Genomic DNA, 19,460 nt, shown 5'->3' with positions numbered 1-19,460 from the left:
GATTAAAAAGTTAGAACCCAAGGTGTTAATGCACTTGACTGACGTCTCAAGTGAGTGAGTAAGGTAGCAGATTTTGAACCAACTGAATCCAAAGCTATGTCTGTATTTCCCTCACTGCTTCTTAGCAGCCTGTCTGCACTGACAAGCAGGCAAGCTTGTCATTTAGGGAATTTGAGGTACCCACCATAAGAGCCTGTTTCCTCAAGGAGAACAGAACTACAGTGGATTTCCTTTTGAATATCTTACATTCAGTGTCCCTCTCCTGGTGGCCCCCCATCTCTCTTTCTGAGGAAATTGCCCAGTGGTCATTCTTTTGAAGGGAGAGCTCCACCAGCAACCACTACACCAACTCTTGAACCTTCCTCTACCATCTCCCCATTTCATCTGGGGCAGTCACATGGTATAGGTCACATGACTTTTGCCAGAACTTTGAATCTGGAGTTAGTGATAAAGGAAGAATGAATGTTTGAATGTGGCAGCATAAGGAGCAGACCAGATGGTCCCCACAGCTGTGGTCCTTGAGCCCCTGGTTGATTCGGTGAACCGTCAGGTTCCTTCCCTACAATTAACCTTGTTTTCCCATTAGATAGCTAGAATTGGTTTCTGTTGCTTGCAACCAATACTCCTGACTTAATTAGGAACTGTCCAGGCCTCTGGTTGCTGAAAAATTCCATCATGAGCCTTGGCGCCTCCAAAGTCCAGGTAAGCTGCAATGCCACAGGTCAGACAGCCTCACTCCCAACCCTCCAGAGAGGCACCTCGCCCTGATGTCAGGCCCAGAAGGGTAGTGCCCTGGTTGGCTCTGCTCAGATGTGGAGTCAGACTGGAAAGATGGTATTGGATCTCAAGCCAGCCGCCATCCAATGAGACTAATCTCCACTCTTTTGGCCTCATAACCCTCAGAAGAAATAATCTTTAATTCTTCAAAGACATCCAGCCAGAGGTCCTTCCCTGGAGTCAATTTGCAGAAGAAAAGAGCCTTCTGATTGCTGAGGAGAAGGACTTCTAATCAAGGAGGTTGCTATTTGCAGAAGAAAGAGGGGCACTGAGCAGACAGACAGTAGTCATCACTCTAAGAGAACTTACATGATCAGCAGGTGGTGAGCCAGTCCCAACCCCTATTGCAGCGAACGTCCAACCTGATTGGGACTTTCTTTGAGGAGCCTGCCTCCTCCCTGCCCAATCTCAGTCCAGGCGGCTTCTGATGGTAATCATTCCACATTCATCTTTCATGGGGGCAGCATGTGTTCCAAACCTACCAAGCAAAGCCTCATGCCCCCTGGGTACAGGGTTTGGTTCAAGGCTATGCTCATGACAGCTCTACCCAGGAATCTTCCTGGAGCTACGTGGGGGAAGTGTGTGTTCCTCCAGTGTTGCTAGGCTGATAGAATGTTTATCTAGACTTTCTGGTGACTATCTTGCTAGCCCAACAGGAGGATTTTTCTATGGGTGAAGTCAACCCAGAGGAAAGTTGAACCTAGTGATAGAAGTTCCTAATGATATTGAGTGCCTATATCTGGCCATCCCTGAAACCTGACTTTCTCCACATTTTTCAATAGTTACATGAGTCAGTAAACTCCCTTTCTTTCCTTAAACTGCTTTGATTGGGTTGTTTCACTTGCAAGGACAGGAGCCCTGACTCATTTGTTCATGCTCGAGTTCCAGGGTCACACAGCGTGCAAGCTGGGGAGTGGATGTGGAGCCCCATGCATGTCAAAGGCAGGATGCTGGATGCGAGTGACTAATGAAACCGATACTCATGGAGAGGCAGAAGGAGGCCACATGGCCTCTGAGAGGCAAAGAGATGAGTCTCAGGTCCTGGCTTCCAAAATCCCCAGTCTCGGTGTTTGCCATTCCTATCCTGCCTGCCCATGAGGTCACCTGTCATATCCTTTAATGTCCCTCCTTTAAAAAAGCTACCTATCCAGAGAATTCCTATACCTCCTCGTTCTTTCCCCAACAAAAGACCTGGCACTCGATAAGGCCTATGACCTCTGTTGACTGTTTAATGGAAGAGTGCCCCAGGGCAGGACACGGCCTGTGTGAACTCCTAAGGAAGACCCTAGGGTGTCTGGGCAGCCAAGGCAAGCCTCAGGAAGGCTATGGGAACTGGCTGGCCCTTTGGGCAAGGGTTTTATTTGAATAGCCAGAAAGAATGGGGTGAACAAGGGCTTTGCAGGCCGCAGGAATAGTGTGAGAAAAACATGGAAGCCAGAAAGGACAAAGCATACCCAGGGGCAGAGAGTGGACCTGTGTGAGTCGGGGATTTGCCTGGGGGAGCAGGGAGAAATGGGTGGGCCTGGTAGCAGAGAGAGCCATACACCCGGTTGCTGAGGTCCACTACTGCATGGGAAACACTTGGCACAGGAGTGAGCAGAGGTACCTAGCAGTCCTGGAACTCCGGAAGAACAACGGCAGACCCTCAATGGCAGACCCTGAGGGGGAAGTGTCTGTGTGCACAAAAAAGATTGTGTCCACTGGAGGTGAGCAGGTTAGGAAAGTTCTGGGCTATTGCTTTGCCTGTACCCTGAACACACTCCCTCGGGGCTTCCCTTCTAGACTCTGGCCTCCAACAGCATCCATCCCAGTGTAAGGGGGAGGCAGGACAGTTTCAAACAGGACTAATAGTGATATTCTTCCATTCAATCATTCAATAAGTATTTACTGAGCACCTATCATATACCAGGCATTGGGTTAGGCCCTAGGAAGGGGAGGGTTAATAAGACATAAGACCACTGGTACCACTGAGCTTTCACTAGGGCAGACACTGAGAGCTGCCTGCTCAACAGCCATTCCACCTTCTGCCTTAAGGGGACCCTGATTCTGTCTGTGCAGCAATGTGCCCAGTCAATACTGGCCCAGAGCAGTCTCTGCTCTGGGCCCCATCCTTTGGAGGGCCTCACTTGGGCCCTCCTCCAGCCATGGCCATCCCAAAGAGGGGAGGGTCTATAAGGCCAAAAAGATGTGCACACCTAAGCCCACACTCTGGGTACCTGGTACCCCAATATTCCCTGTCCAAACAGCCCCAAGCCCACTCCCAGCCTGCAGGAGCGAGCCTCTTCCCTGACTTTTCTCCCAAGGGTATAGCCAGTACCATATTCCAAGTTTGAGGGTCCAATAGGAGGCAATTTGTAGGAGGAGAAGACAGGACTTGGAAGCATGGGCTGGAGCATCCACGCACCTATGTGCGAGGCCTCACATGGTACAGGATGGAACTGGGGATGGGAAGAGAGGGAAGATGGGCAGGGAGCCAGCGGCCACATCCTGGCAAGAACTCTGAGGAGTTGAAGGATTCTAAAGTCACACCTGATCTTCCATGTGGTTAGAGGGCGTATCTGTCAGGTTGGAAGGTTAGGACATGTTTTGTTTATTTGTGTTCTCATTCTGAGTTCTGCAATGTTGAGTGGTCTGTTCCTGCCCATGGGTATTTGAGCTAGTCCCCTTTACCTTTGCTTTCCCAGACTCCTTTGCAGCCATGGGTGGTCATGTGATCCAGACATCTGTTCCCAGCAAGGGGGACTTCTGGGAAATCATTCCCACCCTGACTGGGGGAGAGAAACCCAAGAGGAAAGGCTCATGAGGAGCACTCCCTGTTTCTTTTTTTCTGTTTCAGAACATAACTGCTGAAAGATGCTTGCACTTAGGGAGCCATTCGTGGACCACAGGCTGACACAGCAAAGGACAGCAGCCAACGTGCTGTGATGACGGAAGACAGAAAGAGCTCAGGTCCTTGCTCAATCATGGAACTATTGAGTCAACTCTGGAACTACCTACCTCTGGATTTTATGTTCCATAAATCAGTGTCATGATGACCACTATGTTGGTCAGCATTCGATACAGCAGTGGCCAGCCATTCTAATGGAAATATACATTCTAATGCCCAGTGAGAGAAACCAGTCTGGCTGGAAGGCCACCCATCTGGCTGGTGACCACTCTGCCAGCTGATGGGGAGGCTTTTCCTATGGGTGAAGTCAACCCAGAGGAAATGGACAATTTTTTGCCATATATGGATACCACTTTTACTATTATTGTTTTATAAAACTAATCTCACTTTTCTTTGCTTAATGTTTTAAAAAGAAATAGATCACCATTATAAATTTTAAAAAGACAGGAACGCTTGCCATTATAGAAAGTAATAAAAAGATTTTAAAATGAAATCAATATTGAAAATAAAAAATAAATAACACTAAGTACAATCCTGGGTTGTGTTCTTGGACAGTAAAGGGACATTAGAAAAGCCAGTGAATAAAGTCTATTCTGTAGTTAGTAGTAATGTACCAATATTGATTTCTTAGTCTTGGCAAATGTACCATGATTCTATAAGGTGTTAACACTGGGGAAACAGGATGAAGGATATATGGTTCTCAGGTAACAATTCTGTATTGCATTTGTAAGAACTCCGTGAACCTGTAAGTCACAAAGAAAACTGGTTTAAATATGAGTTTAAATAATGGCCTCGATTAGTAATTTATAAAAAAATAAATAAAAATTGTACCTCAAAAAAAAAAGATTCAATAGCATTAAACTGTGTTCTCGACACCGTTCAAAGGAAATAACTTTCTCATGTATATGATCCAAGGCAATCTGAGGCAAATGCATGCACCAGCCTAAGACATCTCATGTACCACTAGTGATACGGGTCTCATGCATTAGAAAACATCAGGCAGAACAAGTGCAAAGCATTCATAAATAACAAGCAGGGAGAAGTCATCACCCAAGCCTGTGTGTAAGACGTAAGGCAGAGGGCTCCAAAAGTATGACCCAACACACAGGAACAATGGGGGGAAATATTAGCCCAAGTGGCCTTTACCCCAAGCCCCTGCCACTTAACTTAGCCAATTCCAATTAATTGTACCAGCCAGTGGTCCAATTAGCTGGCTCAATTAACAAACAGGTATTTAGATATTTGGGTCAAAGATGCCTTGGAAACACAAATAAGATTACTTAGCAGGGAAATTGTATCTACGGTAACCACAAGCCACAAACAGCCCTCCACCGTGGCCCCCTTCTGAAGGTTTGTCCAGTCCATCCCCACAAGAGCTCTGAGCATTGTTTCCAAGCACTATTAGGAGAGAAATGACCATAAATGACCCTGGGTTATTTGGTCGCACGTTCAGCATAATGGCATCATACTGATAATTTATGAGGAGGGATGTGGGGCTACCTTCAGTGACAATACCCCCAGAATTCAGTTCCTGTCAACAAACATCCAGGCCAGGCCAGTCCCCACCTACATCCCAGAAGGAAAGATATCTATGGGACACAGACAAGGAGCCTCCTGCAGCTGGGGATCCATGATCCGAAACCCATCTACATATCTTTGAAACTATTTTAATACTTCAGCCAATGAGAGGATGGCTGACAGAATCAGCCAGATCTGGGATCAAACCCTGGTTCTGCCACCTTGTAGTTTGGTGAATCTGGCCAAGTTATTTAGCCTGAACCTCAGGTCTCTTATGTGTGATATGGGGCTAATAATAGTATAGACTGCAAATAGGATTAAATGATAATAAGTATGCATGGAAAGCACACAGAGCCGGCCACGAGGATAATGCTCTCTAAACAGTATTCATGGCTACTTCTATACCTTCTGGGAGAATTGAATCCAGTCATTTAGTTGTTCCAAATCTGAGTGATCATCAGAATCACCAGGGGAACTTGTTGAAAATAAAAATCCCTAGACTTCCATAACCTTGGGAAATTCTAAATTGGGTAGGCCTGGGGCGGGACCCAGGAACCTACGTCTCCATGGTATACTTCCACTGTGCCTAGCCGAGAGTAGGCTCTCCACAGACACAGGCCCCTTCCCCAGCCTGCACTGTTGCAACAACTTCCTAACCAGTTGCCTGTGTCCACTCTTCTCCCTTTTCCTCCAGAGAGCCAGTGGGATCCTTTTAAAAGGTGAGATCAGGTCACATCACTGTCCCAAACCCTCTATACCTCTCCATACCACACACAATAAAAGCCACAGACAACCCCTTACATCAGTGGCTCCCAACACTGGACATGCATTAGAAATAACCTGGTGAGCTTGTGAACAATACCTATGCCTGGCCCAACCCCCAACCAACAAAATCAGAATCTCTGGGGGTAGGACCCAAGTTGGGTTGACAGGAAAAATATAGGTCACCCAGTTACATTGGAATTTCAGATACACAATAAATCATTTTTCAGTATAAGTCTGTCCCAGGGAAGATATACCCATACTAAAAAATCATTAATCATTGTGTATTTGAATTCCAATGTAACTGGGTGTCCTGTAATTTCATCTGCTAAATCTGGCGACCCAAGGCTGAAGTATCAACCTTTTTATAAAGCCCTCAGTGATCTGGCCCCCATGGCCTCTCATCTCATCTCATCAGCTCCTCTTGCAGAGCTCTCTCCCTTCTGGCCTTTTCCTTGAAAGTGTCTGCCACTTTCCCCCTCAATACCTTTGCAGTTGCTGGCTTCCTCTGTCTGTACCAGACACATAACCTGGCTTCTTCTCACCTCAGATGTCCCCAGCAAGCCTCCCTGACCCCTGCAATAGCACCCCCTTCCAGGGGTCCCCTACCCCTGCTTTACTTTTTCTTTGTAACACTTACCACTACCTGATAGAGCAGCTATTTGTTTGGTTATCGTCTGTCTCCCCTCCCCTGCAAACTAGAGTGTAAGCTCCATGGCTTTGCTGAAAATACCCTGGTTCTTTCCCTGGCTGTACCCACAATGCCTAGAACCTCCCTAGCTACTCAATAAACCCTGGTTAAATTAGTAAATGGTTATGAAAAGGGTTCTCCTTCCAGCAAAAGATCCTAAATATTCCTTTGGGAGGAGCTGATAGAAGATACCTCAGTAGAAATGTCCTTTGCTGAGAATAATAGCAGATAATTTTATCGAGCATGTCCTATGTGCTACACATTGCTCTAAATGCTTTACCTCTATATCATCATTTAATCCTCATGACGACCCTTGAAGATTGTGGAGGTCATAATTGTCCTTCTTTTACAGATGAAGAAAGTAAATTCTTCAGTGTCCAACATCAAACCTCAAAAGTTTCAAGGGCATACACCAGAGCAGTAAACATATTTTCTCCACCTTTCCTACCTGTAGCCTTGATCATGGATGAAGTCCTATGTGCCGTTCAGTGGGGGTGACTGGGGTGAGGGGCAGGCAGTGGGCATGGCTGTAACTGGATCCAATGCCCAGAGTCAAGAGTGTTCAACGCAGGGTCTCTAACCGAATTAGAGGAGAACAAAACCATTGTCCAGAGCGGTGCCTGGTTCAGCAAAGCCAATGTGGCTGGAAAGGGCCTGCAGACACTGAGTGAAGGAGGTCTGGCTGGAGGCTCTCTGCTGGCATCCACTTCCACATGGTGGTTCATATTCCATCTTGACAAGGCCCATATGCTCAGAAATAACCCCCTCTGCTCCGAAGGTGCACTCTATGAACTCATTTGGCCCTCACCATAGCCTTGTAGGTAGGTAGGGCTGCTCTTCTTGGTCTTGATTGGCCAGAAGGGAGATAAGGAGATGGAGGCCTAGAGCATTCCACAAGGGACATGAGTCACAGGCTGTGCAGTGGAAGCTGGTCTCTGACCCTGTCCAGTGACTCTTCCATTCATGGTCCTGGGCAGTCTTAACCAGAAGAAAGAGCAACTTTTGTGGCCACAATAATCCAGTGGCTCTGGCCCTCACTAGTTCTGTGGCTTCTGCACAGCCTGGGCCTGAGCCTCAGTTTACTGTCCTGTAGAATGGGTGTGATGAGAATTCACCGGGTTGCTAGGTAAGATACATTCATGCAATCACTAAATCTTACCAAGTGCCAGGCACAGTCCCTGGGGCCAGGCACACTGCAGAGGACAAGGCAGTTGATATGCCCACTCTCAAGACCTTTAAATTCCAGTGGGGATGGGAGACAATACACTGCAAACAGGAAAATAAAATAATTCCATGAAGTGATAAATATGATGATTAGAATAGATTGGAAGCCTGGTGTGAGATTCCCCTGCCCTTAGAATGGCATATGGCACACAGTAGGTGCTCAGTAAATGTTCAATGACCGCACATGCAGGTGGTCAGGGAAGACTTCCAGGTGCCATCCCAGAGACAGGAATGGAAAGCTGGACACACACAGGGGAAAAAGAAGGTCTGGCAGCAGAGTGCCAGGCACGGGAACCCTAAACGCCAAGGCCCTGAGACTGGACCAAGCTTAGCCAAGAAGAAACTGGGAGGATCGGGGCGAGCGTGGACATCCGCACACTTCAGCTTCAAAGTGCTGTGTGGACATGCGGAAAGGCTGTCTCTGCGGCTGGCTCTGCGATCTTACATGTTTCACTTGAAGATTTCCATCCAAGTGGCTTTGGGGCCCTCCCCTCCGGGACCCGGGGCCCTTGCTGGCAGCTTTCTGCAGACGAGCCAGGAAGGGCCCTCGCTGGCGCTTCCTGGAGGACAGGCACCCACAAACCGGGTTTCGCGCCGCGGTGGGCCCGTCACTTCCTGACGCCGCGCCCCAGTCGCAGGGTGGCAGCCGGGCGAGCCGGGTGGGGCCGCGCAGCCCGCGGGCCGGGACCGGAAGGCCGCTCGGGACGCTGCGGAGGGGCCGGGCGGAGGGCTGGCTGCGCGGGCGGCGGGACCAGCCCGGCCGGCGCAGGACAGCCCGGCGGCGGGAGGGCGGGGTGCGCGGGAGGAGCCGAGCCTCGTGCCGCCGCCGCCGCCGCCGCCGCCGCCGCCAGGTAAGGGGCCCCGGGCAGTGGGGCCAAGGGCCATGGTCCCCCCGCCGGGCCGCTCCCCGCCGCCGTCCCGGGCCCTTTGCTCCCCGCCCCGCCCTCCGCTCCCCAGCCCTGCCTACCCAGAGCCCGGCTGCCTGCTGGTGGCTCCTTTTCTTTCAGAGCCAGAAGTGTCCCCAGAAGCCACGTGGGGCGGCAGACGGGGAAACTGAGGCCGGGCGGAGCTCTCGGCGTCTTCTGCCTCCCAGCCTGGGGCTCCGAGGCAGTGGAGGTCACCTAGCCTCTCCCGTGATAAGTGAGGACGGTGCTCTGGCCCGGGGAGGGGAAGGGACTCGGTCACGGTCACCCAGGGTCCCTAGGCTTCCCCTCGTTCCCCGTCCCACGCACGTGGCCCCTCCACGCACGGTGGGGAAGCCCTCCGTCACCCGCAGGCCCGCCCTTCTTGCTCCGAGAGCCCTCAGAGCTCACAGCAGACACCCAAAGTGAGAGTGCGGTTTGGGAATGCCCTCCTGAAGAAAGCCAGGCCCCCAGTTACGGGAGGGCCTTGTCCCCTCCGCCAGCTGCCCGGTAGAGGAAGAACTGCTACCGACTTTTGGGGGGATTTTACATCTGGGTAAACTGAGGCTCAGAGAGATGAAGTGGTTCCCCAGACCACACCCCTAGGAAGGAGATGAGGATAGGAACCTGGGTTACCCGATTCCAGAGCCTGACCTGGTGCCTGGCACTTCACGGAGTCCTTTTTCTGCCCTGCCCTGGTCACAGGGAGGACAGCCCAGCTCGACTCAGGCTCTTGGCCTAGAGGTGACCCCTCAACACAAAGCTGGAGTTAACAGTTCTCTTCCCCTAATTCAGTGTTCATCACACTGCAGAAAATATGAAACCCCTTTATGCCTAGGGACATCCATTCCCATTCACTCAATAAATATTGGTTGCACACCTACCAGCTGCCCATGCGTGCACTGTTTAGGCACTGAGAATACAGCAGTGAACAGAACAAGTGTTGCCTCAGGGAGCACACTCCAGAGAATGGGACAAAACTGCCCATCAGTCCCTAGGAGAAAGACTGCAGGGAAGAAAGGACTTTGGAATCTTCCTACTGTGAATTAGTGAAGAGGGCAGAGAGAGACCAAACCTCACAGCTTCAGGGCCTCGGGGACCTCGTTCGTGGTCCTCAGCCAGCCTGAGCCCTCTCCCCTACTCCCCAGGGCTTTGTGGGGGAGGGGCTAGGTGGGTAAAGAGTGCTCCAAAGGAAGCCCTAAACTACCCTCAGAGTCTGGAAACCTGGCCCTGTCACTTCATAGCTGTGTGACCTTGGGCATGTCACTCCACCTCTCTGGGCCTCTATTTCTTTATCATGCATCAGGGGTCATAATACCTCGTAGTGGTGTTGATACTATGTCATAATATCTTGTAAATGCTAAACACGATCCAAAATGTGGCCTGTATCAGAGGCTCTGCCAATTTAGGCCTAAGCAAAGGTATATTTATTTGGAGCATATTTATTTAGAGGCTCCAATGTCCCTGTTGATAACCTGTTACTGCTCTCAGTAGAAAATAGTAAGAGACACAGATGGGGGGTGCTGAGTTTCAGGCAGGAGAGTGGGTGGAGGACTGAGTTCCAGGCAGGGTGGCTGACGCCCCCTGCCCTGTTCTGGAAATGGAGTGTTTGTGTCACAGTCAGCATTTTAGCTTTTACAAACCATGCAGGCACGTGTACAGCATCAGACAGATGGGGGCTCAGGTCCGGGCTTTGTGGTTTCCTAACGAAGCCATCTTGGACAAGATGCATGACCTCTCTGCACCTCAGTTTCCTCATTTGTAAAATACCTGTCTCAAAGGTTGTCATGAGGAAGAAAGGCACTGAAGCCACAAAGGACTCTCATGTCTGGTACCCCGGGTGCCTTTGTCCTTTTTAGCCACAAGACCCAGGATGGGCACAGTTAGCAGAGTAGGCTGCATATGAAGGTCGGGGCCTAGAGAATCGCTTCTGAGCCTGGAACCATCTCTCCCTGCAATAGTGCCATTAGGCTGCACAGACAGGAGCCACCACCTGGGCCCACACACACAGGGCCTGAGAAATGTCATTAGCTTTTTGTCGCTATGTCCTTTATGGCCCGTGTGTTTTGTAAATACCGCTCCATGTTATAAAGGGGCTGCAGATGAGGTAGGAGGCTTACTGCTTTAAATGTGTTACAGTGGGCAGAAGGGGGCTGGAGGGCGATCCAATCCACTTTCTACTTAGCCATCCTCCACTTGGCAGCTGGACCAATCCAGTTGTACCATCGTCTGCTGAAAACCCTGCTATGGCTTCCCATTTTCTCCAGTAAAGAACAAAAACCTTGATATGGACCCCAAGGCCCTTCACAATCTGGGCCTCACATTTGCCTGGCCAACACCCGCAGTGGCATCTCAGACCACATTATCTATTGCCCTCTGTGCTTGAGGCACACTGCTCCCTCCCTCCTCAGGGACTTTGCACGTGCTCTTGCAGATCCGTCCCTCTCCCTTGTCTCCCTTTTTCCAGATTAATACCTCCTCATCCTTCAGATCTGATCCCAACCTAGACTTATCCCAATATTACAGGCTACAAGGCATTCCAGGTATGTGGGAGATGTGGCTCAGGGGGGAGTTAGTATGGTCATTGTTAGAATTAACTTCTGCCTCTGTCCTGTACACCACCCCACCTGTGAACCCCCATGACTTCCAAGACTGGTCTCAGTTTGCTTTGAGGTGCTTGGTAATGAACTCTACCTTTTGGAGTAGCTCTTGAGCAAACAGGGGGACCTCGCTTTATATAAAAACTCTATTGTCTTCATCAAAAAATAATGCAGAAGTCATCACTCAGTTGTGGGGTAGTGAATTCATTCATTCATTCATTCATTCAATGCACAGGGATTGAGCACCCACCCTGCCAGGCCCTGTTTAGGATACATCAGGAAACTCAACACAAAAGCTGCTGCCCTCTAGAGCTTTCTCCAGTGAGGAAGCGAGACCATGAAACAAACCTGTAATCCATTGATAGGTGGTAGCAAATTCAATAAAGAAGAGTCACATGGGGGTTGGGGGGTGAGATTGCTGTTTCTGCTGACAAGTTGCAGGGGAAGCCTCACCCCCTGTCACCATGACCCTCCTTGTCAGGGAGGCTGGCACCTAAGCAACCAGCCATTATACCCAGATGAAGCCTGGGGCCTTCAGAGGCAGCAGGCCCCACTATAGCTGGACAAACCCAGGAAGGCTCATGGAAGCCCCTGAGCCCCTTTAGAAAAGTGGGAAGAACTTAGGGTTTGAAGTGACACAGGCCTGGGGGTGCATCCTGCTGCCGTTTGCCAGCTGTATGGCCTTTACCTCTATAAGCCTCAGTTTTCACATCTGTAAATTGGGAACAGTGGTGGTCTCTTTCTCTTATGGTTTTTTGTGAGGCTGAAATGGGATCATGACAGTAAGCCCAGAGGAAATCTCCATTGATTTTATTATTAAACTGTGATTTTGAAAAAGGGCACCGTTTGGACATGAGGACCCACACAGAGAGACTGGCATGAGCCTGAGGTGGGAATCCCAGTGTGGGCTGGAAACAGCGGGCGCTTCAGTTCAGCTGCAGATTGGCTCCTGGAGGAAGGGGTGTGGAGGGAAATAAAGCTGGGAAGGCAGGTCGGGCCAATCCAGAGGTGCTTGGGGCTGGCAGAAAAGTGGGATGTTAGCTTGTAGACAGATGGGAGCAAGTGAGGTTCATCTAATTTGGTTGTTTTCAAATTGTGTTTGGAATCTTGTTAGCCACCTCATGGTATAAACCAGACTAAATTTTCCTTAGTGTTTCAGACACTAAAATACTAAAGCAGTGTATTGTCATAGTTAAAATGGCTACTTTTGGGCTACATCCCAGATGCAAGATTAAATCCCACATTACAGGTCCAGTGACCTTGGCCTTCATTTCTCAGGGCCCCTCTGTCCCCATCTGCAAAATGAAAATAGTAACACCTACGTTGTAAGGTATATTCACATTGTTGTACAACCAATCCCAGGAGCTTTTCAGCTTGCAAATCTGAAATTCTGTCCCCATTAAACAACAGTTCGCCCTCCCCCCAGCCCCTGGCCCCTACCATTCTACTTTCTGTCTCTCTGAGTTTTGACAGATAATACCTCATTTTGACAGAGATACCTCATCTAAGTGGGATAATATAATATTTGTCTTTTATTGACTGCCTTATTTCACTCAGCATAATATTCTTGAAGTTGATCTGTGTTGTAGCATGTCAGAACTCCCTTCCTTTTTTAAAGCTGAATAACAGTCCGTAGTACGTATCCCTTCACCTTTTAGCTGTCATGAATAGTGCTGCTGTGAACATGGATGTAAAACTTCCTTTCTGAGACCTGGCTTTCATTTCTTTTGGCTATATGCCCAAAAGTGGCATTGCTGGATTGTTTATTATTGTAATTTGAAAGTGGAGCATCTCAGGCCCCCCCACTGTATCTCTCGCCCACCAGAGTTAGAGAAGTACCTGGGCCCTGTGGAGCAGTTTGAAAACCAGTGGGTCAAATGCACCATTACAAACTTTGCTGTTTTCCTGCTTCCTTCCTAGGAAAATTTGTCTCTCAAATTATTGTTTAGTTATCCCAAATGAAAACCACCATTCCATCCACAAATGTTTATAAGTGCCTACTATGCTTATGTGGACAGAGAGAGACAGTAAGTAATAAATATAAACAAGTAAATAACACAGTATGTGGCAGTGGTACGTGCTGTGGACGGAGCAGAGGAGCCAGGCAAAGGGGATTGCGGTGAGAGGCTGGGGGCAGGGTGGCTTCACTGAGCCGTGAGAGTTGAGCACAGACCAGAAGGAGGTGAGGGAGCTGGCCGAGTGATTTTCTGCAGGGAGAGCACTGCCAGCAGAGGAAATGGCCGACGTAGAGGCCTTGAGGTGGGAGCGTACCTGGTGGGATCCAGGAGCAGCAAGGAGGATGGTGCGGCTCGAGCACAGTGAGCGAAGGGGAGAGGAAGAGGAGGAGGAGGGTGGAGAGGCCAGAGGGCCAGAGGCGCGTGGCCCACGTGCCATCAGAAGAACTGTGGCTGTGCAAATATACACGTGAATGTGTGATAAGGGAGTTGGTGAAGGTTTGGAGCAGAGAAAGGACATGATCTGGCTTCATCTGAGGTGGTGCTGTCTGGCTGCTGTGTGGCGGATGGATAGCTGGGGGTGAGGACAGAGAAGCAGGAGACTGGTGGGGAGGCTCCTGGCAGACAGATGATGGTGGCTGGTTCCAGGGTGCAAGTGGGGAGGGGGTACATGTGTGCAGTCGTAAATGTGGACAAATCATCGTGGAGCCTGCTATCCACCCCGATAGCACACTGTCACCCACCCCGCCACCCACCCTGCCCATCCTCCCGGCTGCTAAAGCAAGGTTGGGGTGGGAGCATCCCTCCACGCCAACACGCTTTATTCACCTGGTCTGCAGTCAGCATGGAGAGGTGAGATTGTCCAAAACCCTCTGGGTTCTTCCATGTACGAATTGCCATGAAGACCTCCTGAGATGCTACATTTACCACTGGCTTCCAATCTAACTTCCAGATAAAGGAATAGAATGAATGGGTTTCTCTCCTAAAATGCTGGGGTTAGGTCCATGGGGAGTAAACTGGGACTGCCTAGAATCTTCCCATCTAGGACCCTTTCAAGATTGTCTTCCTGTGTGTGTGTATATATGTGTATGTGTGTTAACTTTGAGCTGTAATCCTCAGAGCTTCTGGCCTAAGAATGGGACTATTGTAAAGGATTTCTTCAGCCACATGCTCGTCCTTCTTGGCTGCAGAACCATCAGTCCTCAGCCTTCCATGACACTCTGACCATGTTTCTAGTAATGCTCATTTTAGTGTACTGCAGACTCGTTTAAAAGGTCAGCTGTGTGATGGACAGTGACTGTGATGGGGTATGTGGTGTGGACTTGATAATAGGGGGGAATGTAGTAACCCACAGTGTTGCTCATGTGAAACCTGAGCATAAGGCTGTGTATCAATGATACCTTAATTAAAAAAAAAAAATTTCATCTGTGACCAGTTAACCAGAAAAAGAAGAAAGAGAGAAAGACTATTCGTATTCATATAGAGTCACATCAAATTGGACCTTGGCCGTCACTGACTGCTCCAAGGTAAAAGAAGGCCATACCTGGCTGGCATCTAAGAAAAACAAAAGCCATTCTAGTGTGTGATCTTCCAAAGGGCTAGGTCATAGAGTTTTTTTTGTTTTTTTTTTTTTTTTGTAGATAATTATTTTTTATTGAAGGGTAGTTGACACACAGTATTACATTAGTTTCAGGTGTACAACACAGTGATTCAACATTTATATACATGATAATTCTAGGTACCAGCTATCACCATACCAAGTTGTTACAATATTTTGACTATATTCCTTATGCTATACATTACATCCCGGTTACTTATTTATTTTACAATTGGAAGTGTGTACTTTTTTTTTTTTTTTTTTTTGTGAGGGCATCTCTCATATTTATTGATCAAATGGTTGTTAACAACAATAAAATTCTGTATAGGGGAGTCAATGCTCAATGCACAATCATTAATCCACCCCAAGCCTAATTTTCGTCAGTCTCCAATCTTCTGAAGCATAACGAACAAGTTAGGTCATAGAGTTTTAAGGATGATATAAAAGATTTTCAAGGATGATATTGACCACGTTTGATTTTCTCCATGGGGTGGACTTGGGAATTTTTCATTTGTCCGGGAAGAAATCCCACAGTGGTACTTAGGGCATTAGTCCATGCATATTTGTTGAGCACAGTGTCTTAAAGAGCTGAGGACAGATGTTTGTGGAATGGCTCTAACCCTACTACTGACAAAAATAACTCAACCAGCAATCTCTTCAGTGACAGATACTAAATTTAGCTAGACAAAACTCATAATCGTAGAGCATTAAAGCAAGGTCTCATTCCCGAACAATCCCGTCCATCCCAGGTCTGGGCTTTGCAGTCCAGCCATGGCACGTGTTCACCCTGCGTATTCTCACTATGAATATGTTCTTTCCCTGGGAGTCGGTGCTCTTCGGGGTCAAGTGCAGGCCTTTCTCAGAGTTGCTTGGTGTCCTCACAGTGCCTGGACAGGAATGAGACCCCCAGGAGACCCCTGAGAGCTGGAAGCTACTCCCTCCACCAATGACCTCCTGAGCCTGCAGGCTGCTGGACCGGTTTGGCACATTAGGGAGCCGCAGGGCCCACAGGCGCTGCTGCCCTAACCAGTAGGGTCTGTTTCTCACCACGGGAATCCAGCATTCTCTCTTGGAGTCAGCTTAGGTTCTCAGACACACTTAAGAATCTCAGTTCAACTTTGGACTAGAGCCTGATCCCAAATTGGACCAAGGGGCGGAGGCCCCCGAGGACCAGTAAACATAGTTCAGACAGGCACATCTCCCCACCTGACCACTGCCACCACCCTCCTTCCACCGGAATAGTTTGGGGCCACCCCTTCTGACTCGACAACCCATAGCACTGGAGCCATGATTCCTCCATCTCACTATCATGGGTACTGAGAACTGCCTCTGTGTGCCACGCCACCCCTTGTCCATTTTGTTGACTATAAGGCCTGTTGGTCAAAGGAGTGGGACTTAACTGTGACCTCAGCTGCAATGCCTTGGCTAGGCCACACCAGGTCAGGGCTTTCTGAGACAAAGCACTCCTCTTCTAGAGAACAAGAGCAGAAATACTGTTTTTAATTTAAAAATTATTTTCATTATAAAAACACTAATAAGCTCATGACAGAAAATGCTAAAAGCCCCAAACAACAGAACTAAAACTGATTCTTTCTAGTCCCGTAGCACCGAGAGCCAGTGATCATTAACATTCTGATGTATTTCCTGATCTTTCTGCTATCTGAAACATTTTTTGAAAACACAACTGGAATTGTGTTGTCTATCCAGTGGTATGCTGTTTACCACCTCTTTGGAAAATAAAATCCCTCTTTTGTAGTACTTGCCAATTTCTGTGGTGTAAATACTCCCACTGTGGCCCATTTCAGGCTGCCAGCAAAACTGAATGCAGAGTTGGGAATAGACTTGTAGAATCTGTTCTGACCAGCCAGTATGAGCCTGCATCAGTACACGATATTATAATTTAAAATCATATCTATTTTTTTCTGATCTTAAAATCAGCATATACTCATTACTGAAAATTCACACAATGTAAACAAGAAGAAGAAAAAAGTCATCCAGAATCCAATCCTCCCTCCCACTTAGAGACAGCCACTGTCGCCATCGTGTTCCAAGTCTTAACAGTCTCCTCTCTATAGATAGGAGACATAACAAGATATAGATAGAGAGACATACATAGAGATAGAGAGACATAAACAAGATAACTTTCTCCAGAGTTCAAAAGCAATACATGTTTATGGCAGACACTGGGGCAAGTCTCTGATATCTCACTTTTCAGAGAGAATTTGGGAGGATATTCTTCCAGCTATTTTGTCTTCTCTGCTGGTTTTTACCAGATGGTTGAACTTGCAGCTTGAGCCTGCTGGCCTGGTACAGACACAATCTCCTGCCCCATAGGAAGTTGATATTCAGGAGAAGGGCATTATCACTGATCATTTATTAAATACCCTACTGAAGGTTAAAGTGGCAGAAAATACTACTCTAGTTCCCTGGCATGGAAAAGGCCATTAGGATGAAGCTCAGATTACTTGAAGTTGTGGGGGACCCTGGATTTGGGGGCCTGAGACATCACTGGGTAATTCCAAATGCTTGGCCCTTGTTCTATCTCCTTTCCTCACCTGATGCTCCCTCCATCAGAATGTAGGAATCGGAGTGCCTTTAGGGAGAGAGTAACCAGGAAGATCTAGCTCTTGCTTAAGCCTGAAAGCTATTTATTCACTCATTCATGTAACAGGCATTTTGTGAGCACACTCACACTATGGCTGGTAAGTGGTTAGGCCCCGGGATACAGATTCGGCGATCAGGGGCCTGCCATCCACTGCCAGGCTACCCAAGGAGCTGGGCACAGTAACCAGAGCTGAGGGGATGAGGAGTTAGAAATGGGATATTAAATGAGACAATCCATGCACAGTGCTAGGGCCCTCATCAGTGAGGGTGGCTGCGTGCCACCTGCTGAGAAAGGTGGCCCAGGGCGAGGAGCAGCAGTCACAGGGTGCTCCTCAGGCTGCCCGCTAACCAGGTCCCTCTCTCCCTCTCTCCCGCAGGCCTCCTCCAGACCCCACGCCCTGTGAACCCACAGGCTGGTTTTTCTGGTTTATTCCCTTGGGCAATTTGCATATTTCTCCAAAGAAGCTGAACAGCCTGTTTTCAGACTTAGAGAAAAGGGAAGGCCCACCGTTGTTTTCTGAAATCTGGGTACGTATTATTTAGGGTTTCTTTTTCTTCAGCACCCTCCTCATTATTTAAAATTGTCTCATTTTAAATATTTTAAGCTTACATGTGTCCATCTCCCCCACTGGAATATACCTCCATGATACAGGATCGTTGTCTGTCTTTGTCCCCACTGTGTCCCCAGCATGTAGGTGCCAATAGATGTTTATTAAATTAACTACCTTGTTAATTTGGGGTGAGGTGAACATTTATTTTTAATTTATTTAGACCTTATGAAAAGGTCTTTAAAATTCTATAGAGACATCCATCCCACTGCTTTTTTAAATTTTTAACTTTTTAGAATAATTACAGACTCACAAGCAGTTGCAAAAATAGTTCTGAGAGGTCCCATGTACCTCACTCAGCTCCCTGCATGGCCACCACCCTTACAAGTCAGCCTGACTCCATAGCTGGAGGAACCCGGGTCCTGCATGGTGTGGCCCTGGCAGCTTCCCCTCCAACCTCATTTCTTCCCTCCCACCCTTCCGTGCCCACCACTGTCCAAACCCTGGCTACACTGAGCAGCTCTTTGGTTCTTAAAAGTATCTTCTCTCTTCCACCTCTGTCCTCGACATGTGCCATTCCCTCTGCCCAGAACACCCTCTTCCCACTCTATCTGGGTTGCCCCTGTCACAGCATCTGTCCTGCTGGTTGGTTATCATCTGTTTACTTGTCTATCACTACCACAGTATGGTTTCTCTATGGGACACCCTCTCCCATCCATCTGCAGGGCTGTCCCCTTACTTCCTTCAGGAATGGCACCTTTCATCTGCATACCGTTGTCTCCCACCCCTACCCCATCACTTCATACCCTTCACCCTCATTTTTCTTCCCCAATGATCACTTCCGGAACACATTGTTAAGGGCATAGATCCTACAACCAGACCACCTGTGTGTGAAGCTTGGTTCCACCACTTATAGGTATGTGATCTTGAGTGTGTTGCTTAAATTGTTGTCATCATTATGTATTGATTGCCTGTCTCCCACCAGAATGTCAGCTCCTTGAGAGCAGGGAATTTGTTGGTTTTGTCCCCTGATCTGCCCCAAGATCCAGAACAGGGCACCACACATCATATACCCTTCCTCATTCAACCAGCAAGTAGTTATTGAATGCCTAGTTATCCCAGGGCCTGCTCAGAAAGCTAGGAGTACAGCAATAAAAAACAACCAATGGCCTGCCTTAGGAAGCTTACATTCTATGTGTATTATTTGTAAACAAATAACTTTAAAATATATCATTTAAGATAGGAATAAGTCTTGTAAAAATCGAACAGGGTGCTGGGATAGAGGGGCACAAGTACTTTTGCCTGCAGGTCAGGGAAGGCCGCTCAGAGGAGGTGACATTCAGGCTGAGGCCAGAATGATGTGAGGGGAAGAGTGTCCCAGGCACAGGGAATGGC

The 19,460-nt window shown here is 48.3% G+C and overlaps 1 protein-coding gene and 1 long non-coding RNA gene across 5 annotated transcripts in view; both read left to right on the top strand.

Annotated features, from left to right (window-relative positions):
- Positions 1-333: 333 nt before the first annotated feature.
- On the top strand, positions 334-4,157 carry LOC130683648 (uncharacterized). The gene is made up of 2 exons (XR_008997534.1): positions 334-702; positions 3,614-4,157. It is a non-coding gene; the product is annotated as an uncharacterized LOC130683648 (long non-coding RNA).
- Positions 4,158-8,523: 4,366 nt separating this feature from the next.
- Positions 8,524-19,460, top strand: part of TMCO4 (transmembrane and coiled-coil domains 4) — an 86,628-nt gene continuing 75,691 nt past the window's right edge. For 2 of the 4 annotated variants that reach the window (XM_036914485.2, XM_036914487.2), the window contains exons 1-2: positions 8,525-8,710; positions 17,895-18,045. The gene's annotated coding sequence lies outside the window, so the exon portion shown is untranslated. Of the gene's footprint in view, positions 8,711-17,894; positions 18,046-19,460 lie in introns of all 4 variants that reach the window. The other 2 variants (XM_057499795.1, XM_036914483.2) reach the window with 2 other exon arrangements.

The sequence above is a fragment of the Manis pentadactyla genome, chromosome 4 (assembly GCF_030020395.1).
Source record: "Manis pentadactyla isolate mManPen7 chromosome 4, mManPen7.hap1, whole genome shotgun sequence".
Classification (NCBI taxonomy): domain Eukaryota; kingdom Metazoa; phylum Chordata; class Mammalia; order Pholidota; family Manidae; genus Manis; species Manis pentadactyla.
The sequence above is the reverse complement of the archived record's forward strand: the minus strand, read 5'-3'. Positions and strand labels throughout refer to the sequence as shown.